At 46.9% G+C, this 24,758-nt stretch overlaps 1 long non-coding RNA gene across 1 annotated transcript; it reads left to right on the forward strand.

Annotated features, from left to right (window-relative positions):
- Nucleotides 1-1,434: 1,434 nt before the first annotated feature.
- LOC116474216 (uncharacterized) lies at nt 1,435-24,552 on the forward strand. Its single transcript, XR_004249634.2, has 3 exons — nt 1,435-1,652; nt 12,486-12,534; nt 24,319-24,552. It is a non-coding gene; the product is annotated as an uncharacterized LOC116474216 (long non-coding RNA).
- Nucleotides 24,553-24,758: the final 206 nt, after the last annotated feature.

Consider the following 24,758-nt stretch of genomic DNA (forward strand, 5'->3'; position numbering starts at 1 on the left):
TTTGTAGCAAGGACCCAAAGAATGCTATCTTCTACCTGGGCTGGTGAGACAGCTGTGGAGCTTCTACACAATTTTCTGCAGGACATTTGGCAAACTGAATATGTATCCTAAGACAGGAATGCTTGAAGTCACATCTTAGGGAACATCCAGCTCATTGATACCATCCTTGTGCGTGATTATCAAGTAATCTTTCTCAAACGCTCTCACCCAGGTATTTTACACAAAGCCCATATCACACAAAGGAAATGACATGCGTGGATAACGAATGACAGGACAAGTGTGTGCTGGCGCCATCCCATGGCCTTTACACGGGCCTCTCCAAGAAGTTCACAGTTCCATGAGCGAGGTTTAGGAATTCCCATTTTATGGAGGAGGACCCAATCTCCAAGCTTAAGAAGCTGCAGCTAGAAATGGGTGACCCTGTGCCTGAAGCCCAAGTCCATCCATTTCCAAAAGGCTAGGCTCATAATCCAAGGAGTGTAGCATATAAGATGCCGCCAGGCATGAGTCACAGACATTTCTATTTCAATATTTTTAATAGAACATCTCCAGCTTATCAAACTCATGATATGTCACAGACAAAATTGCTTACATTAAGCTGAGGATTATTTTAAGAATCTGTTTCAATTTATTTATTTTTTAAGCCAAGAATTTCCAGTTTTTATTTTTATAACATGACTTAACAAGAAAAACATTACCCCAATTTTTTAAAAATTAGGTTGGATTAATTTACAATACATGAACCAACTTAAAATATCAGCCCTTTTATTTAGAGCCAAGGATGCTATTTAAACAGCAGAATTGCACCATTGATACTTTTACCTATATTTGATGGCACAGATATGCAAAAGTCATACGACTTCTACTGACACCCTCTCCTCCCTCCAAAGTAGCATTCACATAATTTTATCTTAGGTCAGTTACAAGTTATATGCAAGAAATCGTTAAGTGGGCTGGGCATGGTTGGTGGCCCATGCTTGTAATCCCAGCACTTTGGGAGGTCTGGGGGGGGGGGGGGGTGGGGGGGGAATCGCTTTAAGCCTAGGAGGTCAAGGCTGCAGTGAGCTATGATTGCCCCACTGCACTCCAGCCTGGGCACCAGCATGAGACCCTGTCTATAAAAGGGAAGGGGAAGGGGTGGGGCAGGGGAAGGGAGAGGAAGAAAGGAAGGAGAGAAAGAAAAGGGAGAAAGAGAGGGAAAGAAGAAGGGAGGGAGTAAAGAAGGAAAAAAGGAAGGAAGGAAGGAAAGAGGAAAGGAGGGAAGAAGGGAGGGAGGGAGAAGAGAGGAAAGAGAGAGGGAAGGAGGGAGGAAGGGAGGGAAGGAAGTAAGCAGAGAGAGGAAAGAGAGGAGGAACGGAAGGAGGCAAAGAAGGAGGGAAGGAGGGAGGGAGAGCGGGAGGGAGAACGGGAGGGAGGGAGGGAGGAAGGAAGGAAGGAAGCTAAGCAATATAACCCTGTGGCAACACTTGTAAAAGTGACTCTGAGAAGACAGAAAGATCCTCTGTGAGAGGCTGGTGTCCCCAGAAATTGGCGAGGCCTGCTGAGGATCATTTGGGTAAATGTCTTGGTCACGCGGCCCCATTCTCTTCGCTGAGCTCCAGATTTCCGTAGCCAATTGTCTGCTGGACATTCCTCCCTGAGACGTCTCACAGGTAACCGGTTCCAAAGTCAATTTTAGGGCCCTCCTCCCCACTGCGCCCGTCCTCCTCCTGCTCTCCTGGCCTCTGGAATGGTCCCCGCCCAGCCAGTTTCTGACACCAGACGCTGTCCGGGGCCTCGCCCCGCCTTCCCACCCCCACCCAAACGCGCGTACTCTCGGCCTGGCCTGCGCAAGCCTGGCCCGCACCCGCCCTGCCTGGGCTCCTGCTCCATTGCTGCCCCAGCCCACGTCCCTCACGGCTAGACCCTGAGTCTGTCACCCGTTGGCAGCTCCCAGAATGGGCCAAGCACCCTCCCCGCCCCTCTTCAGGGTGCTGCTGGCCTCGCTTCCGCGGCCCCTCCCGCGAGGCCTGCCCCCACCCCGATCCCGCGGCGCCCCTTGGTTCTCATTCCTGGCCCCTGGCCCCCACTTTACATCCTGATTTGTAACCCTGCAGTGACTAAAATAGCTCCCACCTCCTGGTCTGTTCACGGGGGTCCCCAGGGGTGCGCGGACCGTGCGGGGGTCCCCGCGGCCAACCCAGCGCCCGAAGCGCAGGGAGCACGTGGCAAACGGTGGGGGGAACAATCGAGACGGGCCCAAAGCGGTTGCAGCAGAGAGGGAAGCATCCAATCCCGCCCACCAGCCCCCAAAGGCCGTCGTCCTGCCTGGAGAACCGAGCAGTGCTAGGCAAGTTTCCCTAGTAAAGAAAAATATCTGACCGGCTCCAGCTCCAGCCCAAGCTGCTGGTCGGGGCGAGAGGCCTGGGGACCTGCCCAGGGCAGGAGCTCCCGCACTGCGGGGGAATCCTACTACTGCACGGGGTGGAGGGGGCGGGGGGGGGAACGTGCAGGCCCTGGAACCCCACTCAGAAGAGGCCTGAGCAGAGGCGCCTGGGCTCTGCCCAGCTTAGCCCCCGCCCCCGCACTACACAGCCCCCTGTGGGCTTCCATCCTTCCTCCCCTTCCCCCCCACCACCCAAACCGCCCCCAGGGCTCTCCTGAGGCTTCCCTGCTGTCTGGGCAGGGGCTGTCGGTTCCGCAGGAGCACGCCGTGAGATGAGCACCCAGGGACTGACGGAGGGGGCTCCAGGGGATACTGGGGAGGGCGAGTCAGAGCAGGGCCCAGAGGGGAGCGGCAGGTAGCGCACAATTTCGGGCTAGTTCCGGGGCGGGGTGGATGGAGCCCAACTCCTAGGGGAACTTGGGTCCTAATGACACCCTCAAGTCTGCCCGTCTGCCCCGGCTTCTTACTCCCACTGTGGTCCTCTTGGCCAAAGGCATGAGGCGGGGAGGACAGCGGTGAGGATCAAAACCCCTGGGTCCTTCCTGCCTCTGCGCCTGCCAGCAAAACAGCTCCATGAGTCCAAGGGCAGCTCAAGGGCAAGCCACGGGAGCCACAGGTCCTGGCCATACAGCAAAAGCATACAGAAAACAGGGCAGTGCAGACGCAGCAACAGGACAGAGGGGCCTGGCTGGAGCGCCAACGCCAGGGGTCTCTCAGGGCCCACAACACGGTGTCCTTCGTGGACTGGAGTCTCAGTTAAATAACGAAGGGGGGATCTGATGACGTCCACGTGGGCTTCTCCCTGCCTTTGGTGGCGCCCCGGCCCTCCTGTGCGTCCTCCTGGCCCGGCTCAGATCCTAGGAGCCGTCACACACTCAACATCCCCAGGCAGTATCAGCACCAAAGCCCCTCATTCCATAGCCCTCTGACACCTGGCTCAGAGTGAGCTCAGCTTCTTTTCTTCCAACATGTCTTCATCACAGCGAGGGAATCAAAAACTCTCCTGGCCACCCACAGAAATGCAGCTGTCACCAGACGGAAAAGGAGGAGAAGATACAGTGGGTGTGGGTGGGCCCAGGTGGTCCCTGGCCGGACTCAGTTGGGGGACAGAGGCTAGTTGGAAGAGCACCTCCTTCCCAACGCTTGAGGACAGGGCCTTCCCTGACACCTGTGCCTGGGCTGGTCTTCTGCACCCTTAGCCTCAAGTAGCCTCGGACCACTGCAGTGCTGTTGAGGGTTATCCATAGAGTTTTTTTCTGCACTTTGGGCCTCCTTCGCCATCTGCAGCTGGACTAGGGGTCTTGGGTTGCCAGGGAGGCTCTGTGAAGTGGGCTGAAGAGAGCCCTTCCTCACTCGGAGGGCACAGCACAGCCCCGCCGCGTTTATAAGTGAAAAGGGAGACTCTACCGTGATGGGGATCCTTCTGCCATTCCCCCAGGACCCCAGGATTGATGAGAGGCATTCAGAACTGCAAGGGGCATGAGGGGGCTGTCGTGTCCTTGTCTGGGCGGCCTCCCAGGCTCAAATTGCTGCCTGAGAACAGGTGGCAGAACATTCCTGAATATTTAACCCTTGGCTCACAAGAATGCAGGAATGACAGTTCTGTGCCTGAGGAAAAGATTCGTGTCGTTTGCACCTTACTTAGGACAACTCGTGCTTTACAGAAATTTACTAATGTTAAAGAATGATTTGTGGTTTCTTTGCTCAAATACAGGAAACTGACTTTTCTCAAAAATGAACTCTCCCTACCAGTCTGCACCATGAAATTATTTCAGCAAGAAAAAAGGTAATGGTTGCCCATCACCGCACACTGCCTGTGACTCAGCCATCACTCACAGGCAAAGAAGGGTGTTCTCTCCTCTCCCCGTCAGTTACTAATTCTCTGTAAATGACCATTTGACATCCCGGCTGGGGAGGATTCAGATCAGAGATGACTTCACCACTGCCACAAAGTATGGTTCTGGGAAGGACAACCAGCCCCAAGGCCATGAAAGTTCTGAAAAAGTTTCTTCTCATTTGAAGTCCAGTATTTCCTCGGCCCCATTTTTCTGTTAAACAATCCTTTTCCCTTGGAGATTGCTAAAGCTTAGCTCCAGGGCCAGCCTAAGCTCCAGCAGAACTGGGAGCGTCTCCTGTGTCTACATAGCTCCCTTCCCTCCTGCCTTCCTACTGTCAAAGGAGAAACAGCATGTAATTTGGTTTTGTCTCCTTCTCCTCACTTGCCATACTGTGTTCTCTGCCTGGGCCTCTCCTTGCAGAGGCTGTGGACAGGAGCACCCAGACCCACTTCCTGGAGCACACTCCCCACCCCCGCAGCCTGTGGCTTCAGCCTCTGCTTCTGCAGGCAGCAGTGGAGGAAGTCAGGACTGTCCCTTCTGACCTGAACACCTACCTCCAAGTCCTCCCTGTCGCCATAGAGACCCAGCAATGCAAGTGAGTCCTGTTTGACCTTGTCAGTCATCGCAGACTGTAAAGGTGACTCGGATGCTCAAGAAACGAACACGCCCAGCAGTGGGCCCCAGACTTCCCGCAGGCCCAGGTCCTCCTGGGTGCACAGACCTACCAGACAAAGGTCCGGCTGCACTGGTGTTGTGAGATGCCTGTGTCAGAAGACACTGAGTTCCTCACTTGCCTCCTATCATGCCGATGATCACAGGAGAAAGAGCAGGGCACATGCGTGCCAGCATGCTGAAGGGAGGCCAAAACCCACACTCGAAAACCACAGGTCCTGTTCTAGGAGCAGGAGATATATTTAGCCAAGCAGGATGTTTGTGGGTAAACCAACATTTTGCTGTAAATAAAATTCTGCAAACTCAGGACTTTGAGAATTGCAGAAGCTTACTTTGCCTGCGCATTGGCAAGAGAGCTATTTTCCTAACACAAGCTCACCATGACGCTCATTCAGAGATGCCCTTGACGCTGAGGGTGGTGCCTTTTCGCTAAGGGGTGCTGTCATGGGATTGAGTAGGAGCCTGAAGAGCTAGGAGTATCTTCTCCCTGGGCAGACCAGCAGGCAGACCCTGTCCCAGTGTGATGGGCCCCACTGCCCACCTGGTTCTGGTGTCCAGGCTGAAGTCCTCGTGTGACACTCCAAACTGTTCTGCAAGGAAGGCTCATGGGTTCTGACCTACACTCTGAAACTGACCAGTAGTGATAAACTCTGCATGGACTTCAGCCGTCATTGGGTACATAAGAAATACATGTTGCACACAGAGTGCTTCTGTACATTCCCAGGTTTGCCACTCCCCGACTTTTGCTGAAGCAGGTTTCTACTCCATCAGTCCCATAGATGTGTTCACAGGGCCAGCACTGAGTGTGGTGCTGGGGAAGGCATGTGCTTGGAGGCAGCCCTGTGAGATGGCACAGCCTAGGGGAGGAGCCGTGGTGGGGAAGACCCTGGCCACGCACGATAGAGGAAGCGTGGCCACACAGTCTTTGCTGTCCCTGACACAGCATGGTGGTGTAAGTCTCCTCCTTCTGAGTCTGTGCAGACTTATTTGACACATTTGACCCGACAGAAATGCAGCATATGTGGTGTGTGAAAGTTCCAGACATGGCCACAGAGAGCTCCGTGGCTTCGGCTGTGTCTCCTGGAGCACTTGCTCTCAGGACCCCCTGTCTCAGAGCCCAGGCACCATGCCGTGACAGAACCCCAGCTACAGAGACAGGCTAGGTGTAGGTGCTTTCATCAAAGTGCCACCTGTGCCTCCCCCCAGCAGTGTCAGGCCACCAGCTTGGACAGGCAGCTCCAGCCTCCAGTGGAAGCTTCAGAGGACAGCATCAAACAGCATCCACAAAGGGGACCCACCTTGTGAAAAGCGCCAAGCCAAGCCCTGGCCAAATCCCTGGCCTGTGCAATTGTGAGCAAAGCAATTCAATTTGGAGTGGTTTTATGCTGCAGTAGGTGACCAAAGCACTGTGGAAGTGAATATCAGGAGCCCTTCACCGGGATGTCAGGAGAAGACATTCAAGGAAGGCTTCCTGGAAGATTTAGTACCTCAGGTGGTACAGGAGAAGGTGAGATGGAGAGAAAGCATCTAAAGACCCAGAGGTGAGAAAGTGTCAAATTCCCCTGGGCATGTGTGGTCTACTGGGGGATGAGAGCCGAGGTGAGCTTGAAGCAGAGGACACTCGGACAAGCTGCACTCTGAATCCCGCTACGCTGACCGCAGCACTTGCTGAAGAAGCCGCCTCGCCATGCCCGAGCCCTGCAGAGCGAAGGACCGTGGAAGGCAGCTCAGAGGCCTCAGGCAGCCACAGTGTGCATGTTTGTCTGTGACTCACAGCTACGACGTGGCCCGTGCCGCTGCAGCTGCTGATAAGCCTCAAGCCTCATATACCACTCTCTTCCGAGGATTTTTTAAATACACAAAACTGGGAGTGAGGGGGGTATTTAATTCCCCTACTAAGGCATGTTGGGCGCAGCGGGAGCAGCCAGGCCCGCTGTAGCTGGAAAGATGCGGTGCCTCGAGGTGCAGGCACTGCTCGCTGCCACGTGCGAGCACAGGTTCTGACGGTGAAAGGTCCCTGGTAGCTGGCCAGAGTGTTAGACTTTCGAACATAAGAAGCCCCCGAGGTGGTGGAGAAGGTCTAGCCAGGCTCCAGACTGGCTTCACAGAGGTAATGCTTTTTGGTTTCAAATCCATAGGAGCGCACTACAACTTCAGGGCAAGCTCGAACAGTGCTGCTCAAACTTTAATGAGCCCCCATCAGGGGGCGCGGGGGCAGTGGGTCGCTTACTAAAATGAAGATTCTGCATCAGGAGGTCTGGCGCGGGGCCACGATTCTGTGTTTCTAACAAGTTCCTGGGTGAGGCCGAAGCCACTAGTCCATGAAGCACACTTTGAGTAGCAAGAATGTGGAGGAACTGTCCCAGGATGGGCTGTGATTTACCTGAATTCTCACAGTGGCTTAGACAATGGAGACCTTGTCCACAACTAAAAAGTAAAAATAAACTCGAACCACACTCATTATTCCAGGAAACAGCAATAACACTGGAAATAAATCAAATGGTTTATTACTGAGATTGTATTATCAGAGCCATATATATTAATTTTTTTTTCTTTCTTTCTTCTTTTTTCTTTTTTTGAGACAGGGTCTCTTTCTGTCACCCAGGCTGGAGTGCAGTGGCATGGTCACTGCTCACTGCAGCCTCAAGTTTTCGGGCTCAGGTGATCCTCCCACCTCAGCCTCCTGAGTAGCTGGGACTACAGGCATGCACCACCACATCCGGCTAATTTTTTGTACTTTTAGTAGAGATGAGCTCTTGCCATGTTGCCCAGGCTGGTCTCAAACTCCTGGGCTCAAGTGATTCGCCCACTTCAGCCTTTCAAAGTGCTGAGATTACAGGTGTGAGCTATACCCCCCACCCCACCCACCTGTATATTCATTTTCTATAACTATGTAACAAATAATAAATTCCGATTACTGCATAACAGACTTAATCACTTAAAACAACACCCATTTATGGTCTCATAATTCTACAGGTCAGAAGTCCAGGCAGGTTTAATGAGGTTTTCTGCTTGGAGTCTCACAAGGCCAATGTCAAGGGCTCCTATCTGGAGGTTTGGGGGAAAAAAAATCTACCTCCAAGTTCAATCTGGTTGTTGGGCAAATTCACTTCCTTGCAGTCCCCTGAAATCCTCATTTTCTTGCTGGCTGTCAGCCAGGGGTTGCTCTCAGTAACAGGGACCTCCCAGGGCCTCCTCCATCTCAAAGCCAGCAACAGAGAATCCACCCTGGTGTCAAATCTAACTCCAGCTCTGTTACCAGACAAAAAAAACTCTGCTTTTAAAGAACTTGGCCAGGTGCGGTGGCTCACACCTGTAATCCCAGCACTTTGGGAGGTGGAGACGGGCGGATCACCTGAGGTCAGGACTTTGAGACCAGCCTGGCCAACATGACGAAACCCCCGTCTCTACTAAAAATACAAAAATTAGCCAGGCACAGTGGCAGGCACCTGTAATCCCAACTACTCAGGAAGCTGAGGCAGGAGAATCACTTGAACCTGGAGACAGAGGTTGCAGTGAGCCAAGATTGCCCCATTGCCCAGCCTGGGCGACAGAGCGACATGCTGTCTCAAAAATAAATACATAAGTAAATAAATAAGAACTCATATTAGGCCCCACCCCAGATAATCTTCCAATTTTTAGATCAGACAATTAGTGACCTTAATTATATCTGAAAGAGTCTTTTGCCATACGAGGTAACATAATCATGCGAATAACGCCAGGGGGCTTGGTTCTGGTTCTGGGGCCACCTTAGATTTCTGCCCTCCATAAGTGGGAAAGGGGTGCCTTAGGCAAAAACCGCCCGATAAGAATGCAACAACCATTAAACAACTAAAGTGAGTGGTCTTCAATGACATAATCAGAAAAGAACCTGAGATCAATTTCTCACTGAACAGGATTTATGGAGAGAGGCCAACAAAAAGTAGGGCCTCAACTTAGCAAACTGAACTAAAAGCCAAGTTTAATTTGCATTCTTTAGAATGCTTGGGGTCAGCCGGGAGTCTCTCCCATTAGAATCCCTGGGGTGGCCCAGGTGTCTCTATCATTAGACTGCCTGCGCTCGGCCGGCTGGGAGATTCCTAGAACACACTGGGTCATGCAAAACAACAACAACAACAAACAAACAAAAACCTTTGGAAACATTTATTTTATGTTCCCTGAAAACACTTCATCGCAGCAGCAACTTCAATAAATTATTTAGTATTTTGCACCTCCAAGGCAAAATTTCATAAACAAACAGGTGATGTTTCTTAGAAAATGAACTGTTTATATTTAGCATTATTTTCTTTCTCTCATGCCAGTTTCCTGGAGGGCATCTCTTACACCAATTTCCTAGAGGGAAAAGTTTACCTGCAAAGCTAGAAGGGGCTTAATGCCAGCATTCCCTGATGCACCCAGTGAGAACATAAAGAGATGTGGATTTCCTCTCCTTCTCTTATTAATTGGTTTGTGCCATTTAGAGCAAATTTGATGCATAAAACTCTAATTCAAAAGAAAATGAGTTTTTACTTTACCAAAAGAGTAAACCTTTTTGGCTGAGAGCGGTGGCTCACGCCTGTAATCCCAGCACTTTGGGAGGCCGAGACGGGTGGATCACGAGGTCAGGAGATCGAGACCATCCTGGCTAACACGGTGAAACCCCGTCTCTACTAAAAATACAGAAAAAAAATTAGCTGGGCGTGGTGGCGGGCACCTGTAGTCCCAGCTACTCGGACAGGCTGAGGCAGGAGAATGGTGTGAACCTGGGAGGCGGAGCTTGCAGTGAGCCGAGATTGCGCCACAGCACTCCAGCCTGGGCGACAGAGCGAGACTCCGTCTCAAAAAAAAAAAAAGAGTAAATCTTTTTGTAAAATTTCTAGGAATTATTCTCAGCCTGAAACAGTGAGTTGTATACAGTTTCTATTAATTGAGGTTTGAAATGTACATGCATAGTAGCACAGTGGGTGAAATGACTGATCTTAAGTGTGCCACTCACTGAATCTGCTCATGTATATGTCCACGTGAGCACCGCTCAGCTTCCCCAGATTTCCTTGCTATCCATCCCAGTCTATAATTACCACCAACCAGAGGCAAGGCAGCTTTTTAGAAACTTTATTGAGGGTATGATTTCTGTCCAGTAAATTGTGTCCACTTCAAGCTTCCAGTCCAGTGAGTGGACTGACTCTGTGCACACTCAGGTCACAAACCAAGGTCACAATCAGGAGGGAACACACCTTCATCACCCACAAGGGACACCTTGGTCGCCTTTGCCTCCTCTCCCACCACCCTGGGCACCAGGACACCACACATCTGTTTTTTAAATCACTATAGATTAGTTTGAGTTGTTGAATTTGTGTGTAAGAGAAATCATGAAGGATATACTCTTTTCTGGCTAGCCTCTCTCACCCAGCATAGTGATCTGGAGATTCCTTGATGCTGTGGTGAGTATAAAGAGTTCATTCCCTTTCATTGCTGAGTATATTCCATTGTATGGATATAAAACAGTGACTCTCCATTCACCTGTTGATAAACATGTGGGGTTTTTCCAGTTTGGGGCTACTGTGAATAAAGCTGGTATGAGCATTCACCCACAGGTATTTGTGTGAACGTATGTTTTATTTATTCTGGGAAAATACCCAAAAGTGGAAAAACTAGGTCATATGAAAAGCATATGCTTAACTTTAAGAAATTGCCCAATAGTTTGCTAAAGTGTTTGCATCACTTACACTCCCACCAAGACTGATTTGGTATTGTCAGTCTGTAATTTTAGCCATCCTAGTGGACGTGTAGTGATCTCTCCTTGCAGTTTTGTTTGCAATTCACAGACAATGGATGATGTTGAACATCTTTTCATGGTTTTTTTGGCCATTTATGTATCTTATATTTGTTGGTCATTTCTATATCTTCTTTGGTGAAGTGTCTGTTCAAGTAATTTGCCCATGTATACATTGTATTATTTGTCCTTTTACTATTTTTGTTGTTATTTAATATTTATTTTATAATCTTAAACTTAACTCTGCAATCCAGCTAGAACTGGAGGGGAATAAGGAAAATATGGAACCTAAAGAATGCATCAGCCAGGTGTGGTGGCTCACGCCTGTAATCTCAGCACTTTGGAAGGCTGAGGCGGGCAAATCACGAGGTCAGGAGTTCAAGACCAGCCTGGCCAATATGATGAAACACTGTCTCTACTAAAAATACAAATACTAGCTGGGTGTGGTGGCGCTTGCCTGTAGTCCCAGCTACTAAGGAGGCTGAGGCAGGAGAATCGCTTGAACCCAGGAGGCAGAGGTTGCAGTGAGCTGAGATAGCACCACTGCACTCCAACCTGGGCAGTAGAGGGGACTCCATCTCAAAAAAAAAAAAAAAAATGCATCGATAGCAAAAGATGATAGGCTACTGTGAGCAAATGGGGTGGAGGGGTGCTCTCCAGGTTACAGAAAAAGTCTGGTGGTTAAGATAAAGCACGAGTCAAAGATATTAGACTGTCCAGGGTCAGCAATGGTGATCTTCTTGCTGGTCTTGTTATTCCTGAACCCAAAATGCTCCATGGCCTCCAAGATATTCATGCCTTCTTTCACCTTCCCAAAGACCACGTTTGCCATCTAACCACTCAGTCTTGGCAGTGTGGATGAAAAACTGGAAACCGTTTGTGTTGGGTCTAGCATTTGCCATGGAAAGATGACAGGACCTGTATGCTTCGGGATGAAGTTTTCATCAAATTTCTGTCCATGAATGGACTTTCCACCAGTGCCATTATGGCCTGTGAAGTCACCATCCTGACACATAAACCCTGGAATAATTCTGTGAAAGCAGGAAACCTTATAACCAAATATTTTCTCTCTAATGCTCAGAGTGCAAAAGTTTCTTGCTGTCTTTGGAACTTGGTCTGCAAACAGCTCGAAGGAGACACAACCCAAGGGCTCACCATTATCGGTGATGTCCATTATGGTTGGTGGCAGGGGGCCCTGGGTGGTGGCAGCATCTGCAAAAAAAGCCTGTCCTTTTACTATTTTGAGGTTTTTTTCTTTTTCTTTTCTGGAGACATGGTCTCACTCTGTTGCCCAAGCTGGAATACAATGGCATGATCATAGCTCACTGCAGCCTTGAGCTCCTGGGCTTCAGTGAGCCTCCTACCTTAGCCTCCTGAGTAGCTGAGACTACAGGCATGCACCACCACTCTTGACTATATTTTGAATTTTTTTGTAGAGATGGGGTCTCCCTATGTTGCCTGGGTTGGTCTCAAACCCCTGGGCTCAAGCTATTTTCCCACCTTGGCTTCCCAGAACACTGGGATTACAGATGTGAGCCACTATACCCAGCCTTAATATTGAGATTTAAGCAAAATTTATGTTTTGTGATTACAAGTTATCATCAGATATAGGTATTGGTAATATTTCCTCCTATTCTGTGACTTGCCTTCATTTCTTAATAGTGCCTTTGAAGGGCAAAAGCTGTAAATTTTGATAAGTCCAGTTTATCAATTTTTTATGGATTGTGCTTTCTGTATCCTATGTAAAAAACATATGCCACTCAAGGTTGCAAGGATTTTCTCCTATGTTTTCTTCTAGGATTTTTATGTGTATGGTCATTTCAAGTGAATTTTGTATACAGAGCAAGGTAAGAGTTGATGTTCATTTTTTCCTTATGCATATACTCAGTTGTTGAAAAAACATTTCTTTCTTCATTAATTTGAGTGGGTATCTTTGTTAAAAATTGATTATCTATGGCTATCTTTGCCTGTGTATGACTATCCCTCTTATGTTCAAGGGCTCTATGTATCTAACATTCCAGTATTACCATACTACTTGGTTACTGTAGTTTTGTAGGAAGTCTTAAAATCAAGTGGTGTCAGCCCTCCAACTTCTTAAAAATGTCTTTGACTAATGCAGGTCCTTTATATTTTCAAGTAAATTTTAGAATTAGTTTCTCAACTTCTACAAAAAATTCTTTGCTAAAATTTTGATTAGGATTGCATTGAATCCATGGATCAATTTGAGAACTGATCAAGTGGATTTTACAAGAGGAATGCAAGGGTGGTTCAACATACATAAAGCAATAGATGTGAAACATCACTTAACAGAATTGAGAACCAAAACTATATGATCATCTCAACAGATGCAGAAAAAGCATTTTATAAAATTCAGCATCTCTTACATGATAAATTGATAACCTCAACAAACTAGGAACAGAAAGAAAATACCTCAAAATAATAAAGCCCATATACATCAAACCCACAGCCAGCACCATACTAAATGGGGAAAAGTCTAAAGCATTCCCTCTAAGAACTGGAACAAGGCAAGGATGCCCACTTTCACCACCCATATTCAACATAGTACTGGAAGTCCTAGCTAGAGCAATCAAGTGAAAGAAATAAAAGGCATCCAAACTGGAAAAAAGTAAGTCAAATTATTCCTGTTCACTGATGATGCATTCTTACATCTAGAAAACCCTGAACATTCCATCAAAAACTCTTCAATTCAATAAATAAATTCAGGAAAATTTTAGGATACAAAATCAATCTACCAAAATTAGTAGCATTTCTACACATCAATAATGATCTAGTTGAGAACCAAATCAAGAAGGCAAACCCATCTGCAATACCTACCAAAAAATTAAAACATCCAGGAATATTTTTAACCAAGAAGACAAAAGACCTCTACCAAGAAAGCTACAAAACACTGATGAAAGAAATTGTAGATAACCCAAATGGAAAAACAACCCATGCTAATTGATCAGAGTTAATATTATTAAAGTGTCCATACTGCCAAAAACAATCTACAAATTTAATGCAATCCCTACCAAAATATCAACATCATTTTTCACAGATTTAGAAAAAAATAGTCCCAAAATTCATATGGAACTAAAAAAGAGCCCAAATAGCCAAAGCAATCCCAAGCAAAAAGAACAAAGCTGGAGCCATCATATTATCTGACTTCAAATTATACCACCAGGCTACAATAACCAAAACAGCATGGAACTGGTATAAACACACAAATCAATGGAGCAGAGGAGATAACACAGAAATAAAAGCACATATTTATAGCCAACTGATCTTTGATAAAGTCAACAAGAACATATACTGGGGGAAGGACACTTTTTTTAGTAAATTGTGCTAGAAAAACTGGATTGTCATTTGCAGAAGAATGAAACTGGATCCTACTCTCACCATATAAAAAAAGTCAACTCAAATTAAATGTAAGATCTGAAACTATAAAAGTAGTAAAAGAAAACCTAGGGAAAACTTCTCAACATTGCTCTAGGCAAAAAATTCATCACCAAGACCTCAAAAGCACAGGCAACAGAAACAAAAACAGACAAATGGGATTTAATTAAACTAAAAAGCTTCTGCACAGCAAAGGAAATAATCAGCTGAGTGAACAAACAACTAGTGAAATGGGAGAAAATATTTGCAAACTATGCATTTTGACAGGGACTGACAGTCAGAATTTATAAGAAACTCAAACAACTCAACAAAAAAACCTCAAATAATCCCATTAAAAAGTGGGCAAAGAACATGAATAGACATTTTTCAAAAGAAGACATACGAATGGCCAACAGACATAAGAAAGAATGCTCAAAATCATTAATCATCAGAGAAACGCAAATTAAAAACACAATGAAATACCATCTTACACCAGACAGAATGGCTATTATTAAAAAGACAAAAAATAACAGATGTTAGCAAGGATGCAGAGAAAAGGGAACTTATATACTATTGGTGGGAATGTAAATTAGTATGTGCTCTATGGAAAACAGCACGGAAATTTCTCAAAGAACTAAAAATAGAACTACCATTTAATTCAGTAATCTCACTACTGGGATCTACTCAAAGGACAATAAATCATTGTATCAAAAAGACACCTGCACTCATGTTTCTCTCAGCACTATTCACAATAGCAAAGATGTGGAATCAACCTAAGTGTCCATCAGTATATGACTGGATAAAGAAAATGTCATTTATATATATATATTAATATATATATACACATATTTATATATATTAATATATATATTTATTATATATAAATTTATATATATATAAATAATTGAATACTATTCAGCCATAAAATAATGAAATCATATCTTTTCCACCAACATGGATGGAGCTGGAGGCCATTACCTTAAATTAAATAAGTCAGACACAGACAAGTATCACATGTTCTCACTTATAAGCAGAAGCTAAATAATGTGTACACATGGACACAGAATGTGGAATGATAGACAACAAACACTTGGAAGGGTGAGGGGGTGGGAGGGGATGGATGCCAAAAAATTATTTAATAGGTATAATGTATGTTATTTAGGTGATAGATATCCTAGAAGCCTTGACTTCACCACTACACAATCTATGCATGTAACAAAATTACACTTGCACCCCATGAATTTATACAAAAGGTAATAATAAGGAGAACTGATAGCACTATTGAGTCTTCTTATCCAATTGAGATTTGGAACAATGCCTCTCCATGTATTCAGGTTTTGTTTTTTTTGTTGTTTTTTTTTTTGACAAAGTTTTACTCTGTAACCTAGGCTGGAGTGCAGTGGTGCGATCTCAGTTCACTGCAACCTCTGCCTCACAGGTTCAAGAGATTCTCCTGCCTCAGCCTCCCGAGTACTTGGCATTACAGGTGTGTGCCACCATGCCCGGCTAATTTTTGTATTTTTAGTAGAGATGGGGTTTCATCATGTTGGCCAGGCTGGTCTCGAACTCCTGACCTCAGGTGATCCGCCTGCCTCGGCCTCCCAAAGTGCTAGGATTACAGGCATGAACCAGCATACCTGGCCTGTACAGGTCTTTAAAAATGTCTCCCTTAACAATATTCTGCAGTTTTCTGTGAAAAGGACTTCTGCATCTTTTGTTAAATATTTAAAAATATTTTATTTGGTACTGTTGTAAATAAATTTTTTAAAATTTCATTTTCCAATTGTTTGCTGCTAGTATATATGTATGTATGCTATTGATTTTTGTATCCTGCAGACTTATACTAGTGGTTCTGTAGTTTCCTTGAGGTTTTCTATGTAAACAATCATGTCATGTTCAAATAGAGACAATTTTACTTCTTTCCCACCAATATTTATGCCTTTACATGTTTTTCTTGTTTCATTGTCATAGCTAGGTTCTCAGTACAATTAACTAGAAGGAGAGAAAGAGAGAGAGAGAGAGGGAGAGAGGGAGAGGGAATGCATGCACTTACTTCCTTATCTTTCTGATCCTAGGGAGAAAGTGTTCAATATTTCAACAATAAGTATTGTATTGGGTTAGCACCAGGTTTTTCACAGATGCCCTTTATCAGGTGGAAGAAGTCCCTTTCTCTGCTTAGTTTGTTGGAGAAAGAAACAATTCCACACTCATATTAAGAGATTTAACACTTCTCTTTCATCAGCTTATTGATCAGTTACAAAAATATCAGTAAACCTTTGGAGGAAGTGAACATTATCATCAGTTACCTTTACCTAATTGCTATTTCTGTATCACTACACATTCTTTTCAAGTACACATAGAAAATTCACTAAGACAAACTATATGCTGGGCCATAATACAAGTCCCCAAAATTTAAAAATATTTGAAATAGCACAAAGTAGGTTCTCTGACCACAGCAGAATTAAATTAGAAATAATAACAGATCGAGGAAATCCCCCAATATTTGGAAATTAACCCGCACACTTCTAAATAATGCACGTTTCAAAAAAAAATCCCAAGGAATTTTAAAAATATTTCTAATTGACAGATATGTAAAAATACAATAAATATATCAAAATGTATGGGATGCGTTAAAGCAGTGTGAGGAGGAAAATTTACACTTTTAAAGGCTTATGTTAGAAAAGAGGAAACATGTGACCTCAAAGACAGAAGAGTCCACCTCCAAAAGCTAAAAAAAGAAGAGCAAAGTAAACCCAAAGAAGACGGAAGGAGCAGAAGTCAACAAGAGAGGAAACAAATGTTAGAAAAGATTACACTGCTTCCCTCGCTGTGATGTATTGAAAATCGCCCTCAACACAAGGGTTTGTAAAGAAACAAAGTGAAAAAAAAAATCTTTTTTAAAAAAGAAAAAGATTACAAAGCTAAATCTTAGTTCTTTAAAAGCAACAAAATAAAGTCATAACTAGTTAATAAGAAAAAATTATTAATAGAGCACAAATGACAAATACCAGAAATGAAACACTGGTTACCACTTCAGATATTAAAAGAATAATAAGCTGATTTTGTGAACAACTTTATAGCAATCAATTTGGCAACTTAATGAACTGAACAAATTTCCTGAGAAGTACTATCTACCAAAATTTACACAAGATGAAAGGGAAAATATGAATAATCCTGTATCCATGAAAGAAATTGAATTTGTCATCATTAACCTTCCCACCAAGGAAACCAGCCCAGATGGTTTCACAAGTGAATTCCATCAAATGTTCAAAGACGTAATAGCACCAACTGTACACAGACTCTTCCAGGAAATAGAGGAAGAGAGAACACATCCATGTTTCATGGGACCAGCATAACCTCACATCAAAAGATAAAAAAACATTAACCCCCTCCACTCCACTAAAAAGAACTTTTTTACACCACTAAAGTTAACAAATTAATACTTTTTTGAGAGTTGCAAAGTGTATGCAGGCTCCATTGTGGAAGAAATGGCTCATTTAAGCCAATGAGAACCAAAATCAGCTCCCAACTTAATAATGTTAAACTCCATTCCACGATGTATTTTTAAGAGTTTGCCAAATTTAGTAATAAATTAATTTTTAAAAGGAAAGAAAAGCTATATCTAGACAAAGAAACACAGAAAACCAAATTATCGGTTTAGAAGAAATTCAAATATATTAACTAGGACCCTGGGAAAACCATGTGTGTTGGGAAGGGATTTGTAGGTGAAGAAGGATGTAGAAAAATTCAAGAACAGCCTGGTGATGTGGCTCACACCTGCAATTCCAGCACTTTGGGAGGCTGAAGCGGGAGGATCACTTGAGGTTAGGAGTTTGAGACCAGCCTGGCCAACATGGTGAAACTCTGTCTCTACTAAAAATACAAAAATTAGCCAGGTGTGGTGACTCATGCCTGTAATCCCAGCTACTCGGGAGGCTGAGGCATAAGAATTGCTTGAATCCGGGAGGTGGAGGTTGCAGTGAGCCAGGAGGCAGAGGTTGCAGTGAGCCAAGATCGCCCCACTGCACTCCAGCATGAGCAACAGAGTGAGGCTTTGTCTCAAAAAAAGAAAAGAAAAATACAAGAAGGAAAATGGGCTTCTGCCCATTTTAGGTGGCATGTTTTACAGAATTTGACAAGCATGTCCAGGTGAAATCTTTGAAGAAGGCACTGCAGTTTCTGTGTTGGCAGACGTCCTCATTTTTGTTTCCGCCCTGTAGCTAAGTGGCCATCCTGCTCAGAATATCTGTGACAGTTGGGTTAGGACATATTTAGTGGTTAGGAATCAGCATGTTACATGGTGTATAAAAGTCAGGCCCACGAAAGACTCTGACCACCTGAACATTGTCAAGCTCACGTGACACCCAAGAGTCAAGACTGTGGAGCAGCGGACAGAAGAACTGCATCAGGAGCCCCTAAAAGCCTGGCTCACAGGGGCTGTAGAAGAGCCACTGTGACAGTGTTCTGGCTGAAGATCAGGCCGTATGGTCTGACAAAGGACTTTCTGGCTGGCAGTTTGACAGCATCTGTGGTTTATAAAAATAAATAAATAAATAAGAGCCGGGTGTAGTGCCTCACGCCTGTAATCCCAGCACTTTGGGAGGCCAAGGCGGGTGGATCACCTGAGGTCAGGAGTTCAAGACCAGCCTGGCCAACATAGTGAAACCCCGTCTCTACAAAAATACAAAAATCAGCCAGGCGTGGTGGTGCACATCTGTAATCCCAGGTACTTGGGAGGCTGAGGCAGGAGAATTGCTTGAACCTGGGAGATGGAGGTTGCAGTGAGCCAAGGCTGCATCACTGCACTCCAGCCTGGGTGACAGAGGGAGACTCTATCAAACAAAAAAAAACAATAAGAAGGTTGTTTATGGCTGAAATAGGAACGCACAGAGAATCTAGGGTATGGGGCTGCCAGCTCTCTCCCAGTAGAGTCCGTGGACCAGATCACTTGTGAGCTGCTGCTTTCTGCCCCGTGACGAGATAACAGAGTGTAAGGAAGTGTACGTGTTCTGAACTCTCGCGGTAATTTGACAGGACTGTGGCATCAAAGTGTGTGCCTGTGTTTCAGTAATCCATGTCCTCTGTGTTTTACAAAAGCATTGGCCCAAGACAGATTGGGGAAAAACTACCAAAAATTGCTCCTTCTCTACAGGCTGTTCCAGGACAGCAGCTCTGGAGTGTGGCTTGGCGGTCGTTTCTGGGGGAAGCTGCAGACAATTAGCCACAGATGATACTTAGGGTCTCAAACCCCACAGTTGATGCTTAAAATAGATGTTAATGACTTCAGAGATGTCCCTAAGCTTATCTGATTCATACCCTCTCATTTCCAATGTGTTTTCTGAGGGAAAAAGAAGGGTTTTCGGTCAGTGTGCCAGGAGATCCAAAATCCAGGGCGTCCCTGGGTAGCCTGACCTGCTGGGACAATGAAAAGGTGGAGAGTGGACTCCCAGGGACGGCAATGAGGAAGCAGGGCTCCCACGGCCCACAGGCCTGGGTGTGATCTTGCTGCAGAGCCAGGAAGCTCCTTGCAGTGGTGAATGTGGTGGCGGTGCTGGCCGGGCACCATGGCTGTGCCTGGCAGGCCTGCTGAGGGCACAGGGATTCATCGCGCTTGGCTCAGATCTTACAAGAGTGCTTGAAGCTTCGTTTTTCTGAGTCAGCTCCCAGCTTCACTTAAACGTGGTTACCTACAGATGCAAACTGGAAACGATGCACTGTTTGTTCCTTTGCAATCTCTACGGTGAGCAGGCAGGAGCCCCAGCCAGAGCCCTGTGGTCACACACCCACTGGTGGTCAGGTAAATTTTCTGTTTTCCAGAAGGTTTTATTTTACAGTTAACAGACTGTGACCTGCTTCCATTGCTCTGAAACACGCCAACTCCAGTTTCCCCACCTTTGTGAAAACGATCAAAAACCCAGAGAACTGCAGTGTTAAGATTTGATTTCATGATAAGCCCATCTTGTGGCAAGTTGAGTCTGGCTCTGGAAGGTGTGTTTGCCAGGAAACGAGCTGTGTATTATTTCTGTGGTTTGGCAGGGGAAACTCTGAGCTGGATGGATTTGGGAACCGGGGGAAACATAGCTCAAGCCATGAGAAGTCTGGATGAACAGGAAAACACAGGAGAGGTCCCAGGTATTGCACAGCTGAGAGAGGCAACGCCCCAGCGCCAGAACTCAGCAGCCAGCAGGGGTGTGGGCAGCACTGGGGTCTGGCTGGAAACTTCGGACACCACCCACACAGCCCCCAGTGCCAAGCTCTGCTGCCTGGCCCTGCCCACAGAATCCCCCCATCCTTGTCAGCTGTGGGCTAAACATCCCCAGGATGGAAATGGCTGGGCTGTCCAGGGTGTGGAGTGAGCAGAGGCGCACGGGCAGCTTGCCTATGTGGGCCTGTGTTGGTGAGGGCCCACGTGTGGACGTGCCCCGCCTGACACCAGGACTTGCCTGTGAGCCTCCCTCATCCCCAGCAGGCCTTGCTGGGACTCCTCTCTGGGGCTCAGTCCCGCTCTGGGGACATTTCAGGAGAGGCAGGTGAGTTCCTGCTGCTCCCAGGGGCCAGTCCCAGGGGACCTCATCTGTGACAAAGAGGATACTTCGTTTATGACAGAAGACGAATTGTTGGGCACAGCCCAAGGCCTACAGAGAGCAAGGTAGGGTTGTGTCAGAGTTGCCCTGAAACCAACATCTTGCAGGTAAAGTTACTGAGGTTTGTCAAGTTGCACAGCGTGGAGTAAGCCGCAGAGTGGAGGACAGGAGGTCACTCTGTGGTTCCCGGGCATCTCATACCGCCTGGTGCCATCTGGAAACAAGTGTCCTGTGTATTCACCTGCAGTGGGGAGACCCCGCCTCCCCTGCCTCAGAGCAGCCAGCCCCTTTGTCTGCCACCTGGAGGTGTCACAGGCCTTCAGAGGAGAGGGCTGTGGGGCTGCAGGGAGTCATCAGGGTGGACAAAGAGGTGCAATTGTGCAGATGTGGGCCTCATGGAGCTGAGAAGGGAAAGACTTCCCTGCAGATGACCATACAATGAGCAGGGAGGAAAGAGGACCGGAAGGCGCGAGCTGACCCCGCAGCTGGCTGAGGAGCCAACACACAGTTTCTGAAGGATCTAGGCTTAGGCTGGTGGCTCTTACGATCCCAACATCGGCTCCATTCGCCCAGGACTCTGTTCATTCTACTTCCACCGAGATCATGTGCATCCCATCAGGGCATCCTCCCTTACCTTCTATGCCGCCAATGCCCCACAGCACCCCCATGCTGTGTGCCCAAGCTCTGCACGGTTAGGTGGGGACACCCTGGCAACACACAAGGTCAGCCTTCCCATCCCACCATTGCTGCCTGCCCTGTGCCCCTGGCTCCTGCCAACCTGGCGGGTTTGCAATTCCCCACAGGGATCCACACTGCCTGGAGAGAGTAGCCACACTCGGACCCGCCCAGTGCAGAGCTGGGCCAGGCTGGAAACAGGTCAGGGCTGACTCACTGTCTCAGAGGGGTCCACAGGTGCTGGGCACCGCCCTCTCTGCCTGCAAACCCTGTCTTTTACACCCCTGCCCAGAGACACCTTCTGTGTCTCTCCACGTGCCAGGATGATAGTGGCCCCCAAATACGTTCATAACCTAATCCCCGGAACCCGTGGGTGTGACCTTACATGGCAAATAGGACTCTGCAGATGTGATGAAGCCCAGAATTATTTGGGGGAGGAGGGCAATGTAGTCACAAGGGTCCTCCTGAGACAGTCTGACCAGAAGAGAGCAGGAGGTGACTCACTGATGGACGCAGACTGCAGCGATGCACTTTGAAGATAGAGAAAGGAGACAAGAGCCAAGGAATGCAGGTGGCTCCTGGAAGCAGAAAGACAGCAAAGAAATGGATTCTCCCCTAGAGCCTCCAGAAAGAACCCGCCCTGCCCACCTTTGACTTTAACCCAGTCAGATTGGTTTTAGACTTCTAGCATCCAGAACAGTAAGAGAACAAAGCTGTGCTGTTTTAAGCCACCAAGTCAGTGGTGACTTGTTATTCAAACATCACCCATCAGCACCCTGGGGAAGTGCGCCTGGCTCTCCGAATGAGCAGCACTCTCTCCAGGACAGCCCTGCACCCGTGTTGGGCTTGTGTCTGAAACCCCCTAGCTGCACAGGCCTGGTGCCAGCTCCATGAGGCTGGGGTGCCACTATGGGTGGCCCCATCACTCAGTCAGCCCTCGCCACAGGCCTGCAAATGGCCACTGCATGCTGGTGCTATGGACATCCATGGCTTGGTTCCACTTCAGGGGAAAGCCCCTGAGGATTTGGGGAATGCTTTCCTCCCTCAGCCACGCTATTCAGCGACCCCACTGGTGACCTGTCCAGGCTGAGCCCCCCCAAACACGCTGGCCCAGTGATAGCTGCCACCCCCCTTGGCCGGCTGCTTGGTCCAGAGGCAAGAGTCTCGGCCAAGGACAAGGCACCACAGTCCTTTCCTGGTATATTTCAAATAGGAACTGGGAACCAAGGGCCAGTCCCATTAACTTGAGTAAGAGGCAGACACCAGCCGGCACAGAGTGGGTCCCACTGCCTGGGCCCTTCCTGCACCTCTGCTCGCTGCTCTGCCCCAGCCCGGGCTCAGCAGGGACCAGCCTGGAGACCAGCCCCAGAGCAGGACCTCAGTGCATGGGTGCCAGGGAACAGTGGGGGCCTGACAGGGCTCCTCAGACCTTCCCTTGGAGGAAGGCAGGAAGGTGGGCTTCCTAGGTGCCATGGGCAGGCAGGCACCCTTGGGCTTCCTTTTTCCCATCTGTGTAAGGAACAGCTCTAGGGCCATGAGACATTCTCTGCTGATCCTGTCCCATGGTCCTAGGGGCACTGTCTGCCCACCCACCCTGAGTGGCCTCGGTCACAGCTACAGTGGGACACCAAGTGGGTCCATGGCCATTATGGACTCCCACACGCAGCGGCCACCATATGCTGTGGGGTCCTCGTCTCAGGTGCCCACTTTCAGATATGATTTGGGATAGACCATAAATTCCACAAGGACAGGGATTTTTAAAAATTTGTGTTTACTGAGGCCACTCGAAAGCCTATAATCAGTATAAGCCTGACACAGACAGGTGCTCAGGAAACAATTTTTGAATGAACGACTAGATGCTGAATTATTTGCTTGGTAGGATGAGGATGGGCACTTCCAACATATTACAACTGGAAACAGTGTTCCACGTTTAGAACTCCTCTTCGCCTCATGCGCTAATTTGGCACATTACTGGTCTGAGTGAGCTGTGGGTTGTCTGCACAGTTTTTGTTTGTAACAAAGCTATAAAACAAACTGTGCAGGCCAAGAATAGATTGACATTGTTCACGATGGTGCTTACAGGCTGCGCAAGATGCATTAGAAGCTTTTGCATAAATAATAATTACAGAAATGCAAATTAATGAGAGAGCGTTTCTCAATGATCGGATTGGTAGAGTTCAGCATCCATGTGCACTCCTGCCCAGGATGTGGAGAGAGGCCCTCCGGGAGGTGTGCAAAGTGGCGTAGATTTGGGACAGCGATTTGACAGTGTCTGAGAAAGTTAAAACTCTGCATCCCCAACACACAGCAAGCCCTGCAGCGCTAAATCTGGGTCACAGTGAAGGCTCAGGACAACCCCAACCATCCAGGGAGGAACAGCTAATAAGAATGGCACCCTTGCTGGAAAATGTATGGTTGCTGACTGGAAGAAATATCCATGACATGTTGTGACATGTGTGCAGCTGCAGACCTCTACGTAGAGTATGTTATTGTTTGTGGGAAAAAGTATGTGTGTTTTCACAGGTATGTACATGTTTGTGTGTGTGTGCAAATGAGCACCTGCATTGACTTGTTGGAATGTGGGTGCATGGTGCATGTGTTCCTGTTTGTATCTATGCATGTGTGTGTGTGCATGTGTCTTTTGTAAGTACAGGAAGAAGTCAGGAGTCGTCATGGTAGTGATGATAGCAGTACTGTGTCCTATCAGGGCCAGGCACGGCACCTTTCAGATACTGTAGTCATGCACTTAATCCTCAAGTGGGTTACCACTGTTATCTCCAATTCACAGATCAGGAAACTGAGTCAGGGACCAGGCAAGTGACCAACCTAAGTTGAATTCTGAAGTCAGGCAACTTGTGTCCAAAGTCCATGACCAGAATCCTTCTATTTTGCCGCCATGCTCAAAATAGGAAAGGCAAGGTGAGGCGTGTGTTAAACATTGTTAAGTGGTGGGCACTATGGGTGTTTTTACTTTTTTCCTTTTGTATTTTTATCTTTCAGGCGATTACTTTAAAACATGAAAGAAATTGCATCTTTTCCTTAAGGGCAAGACGGTGCTGTGGCTTTCCTCTCTCCCGATGAGATGAAGTAAATGGACTCCATAGAGAAACGCTGCCCTTGTAACAATGCAGTTACGCAACCCGGTGCATGACACGTGAATTACAGCGCACCTGAGATCCTGATGAAATCCTGGGAGCCTGCTGTCAAACATGGTTTTAAAAAATAAAGGGAATACACCCAGCCCACACCCTGACTTTACAACCTTTAATTAATTAGGGGAAAGAAAGAGAGATCTGTCTGGTTTCATGACTTCAACTTTCCACCTGGAATATGAAGCTCCTGCTCTTCCCACCTCCTTTTCTTCTCTCTCTCTCTCTCAGGTTTTTAAATTTCTATTTTCAGTTCTGCCACCAAAAAGAGATTGCAAATATATTCTGCAT

Source organism: Hylobates moloch, unplaced genomic scaffold (genome assembly GCF_009828535.3).
Source record: "Hylobates moloch isolate HMO894 unplaced genomic scaffold, HMol_V3 SCAFFOLD_10, whole genome shotgun sequence".
Lineage (NCBI taxonomy): Eukaryota > Metazoa > Chordata > Mammalia > Primates > Hylobatidae > Hylobates > Hylobates moloch.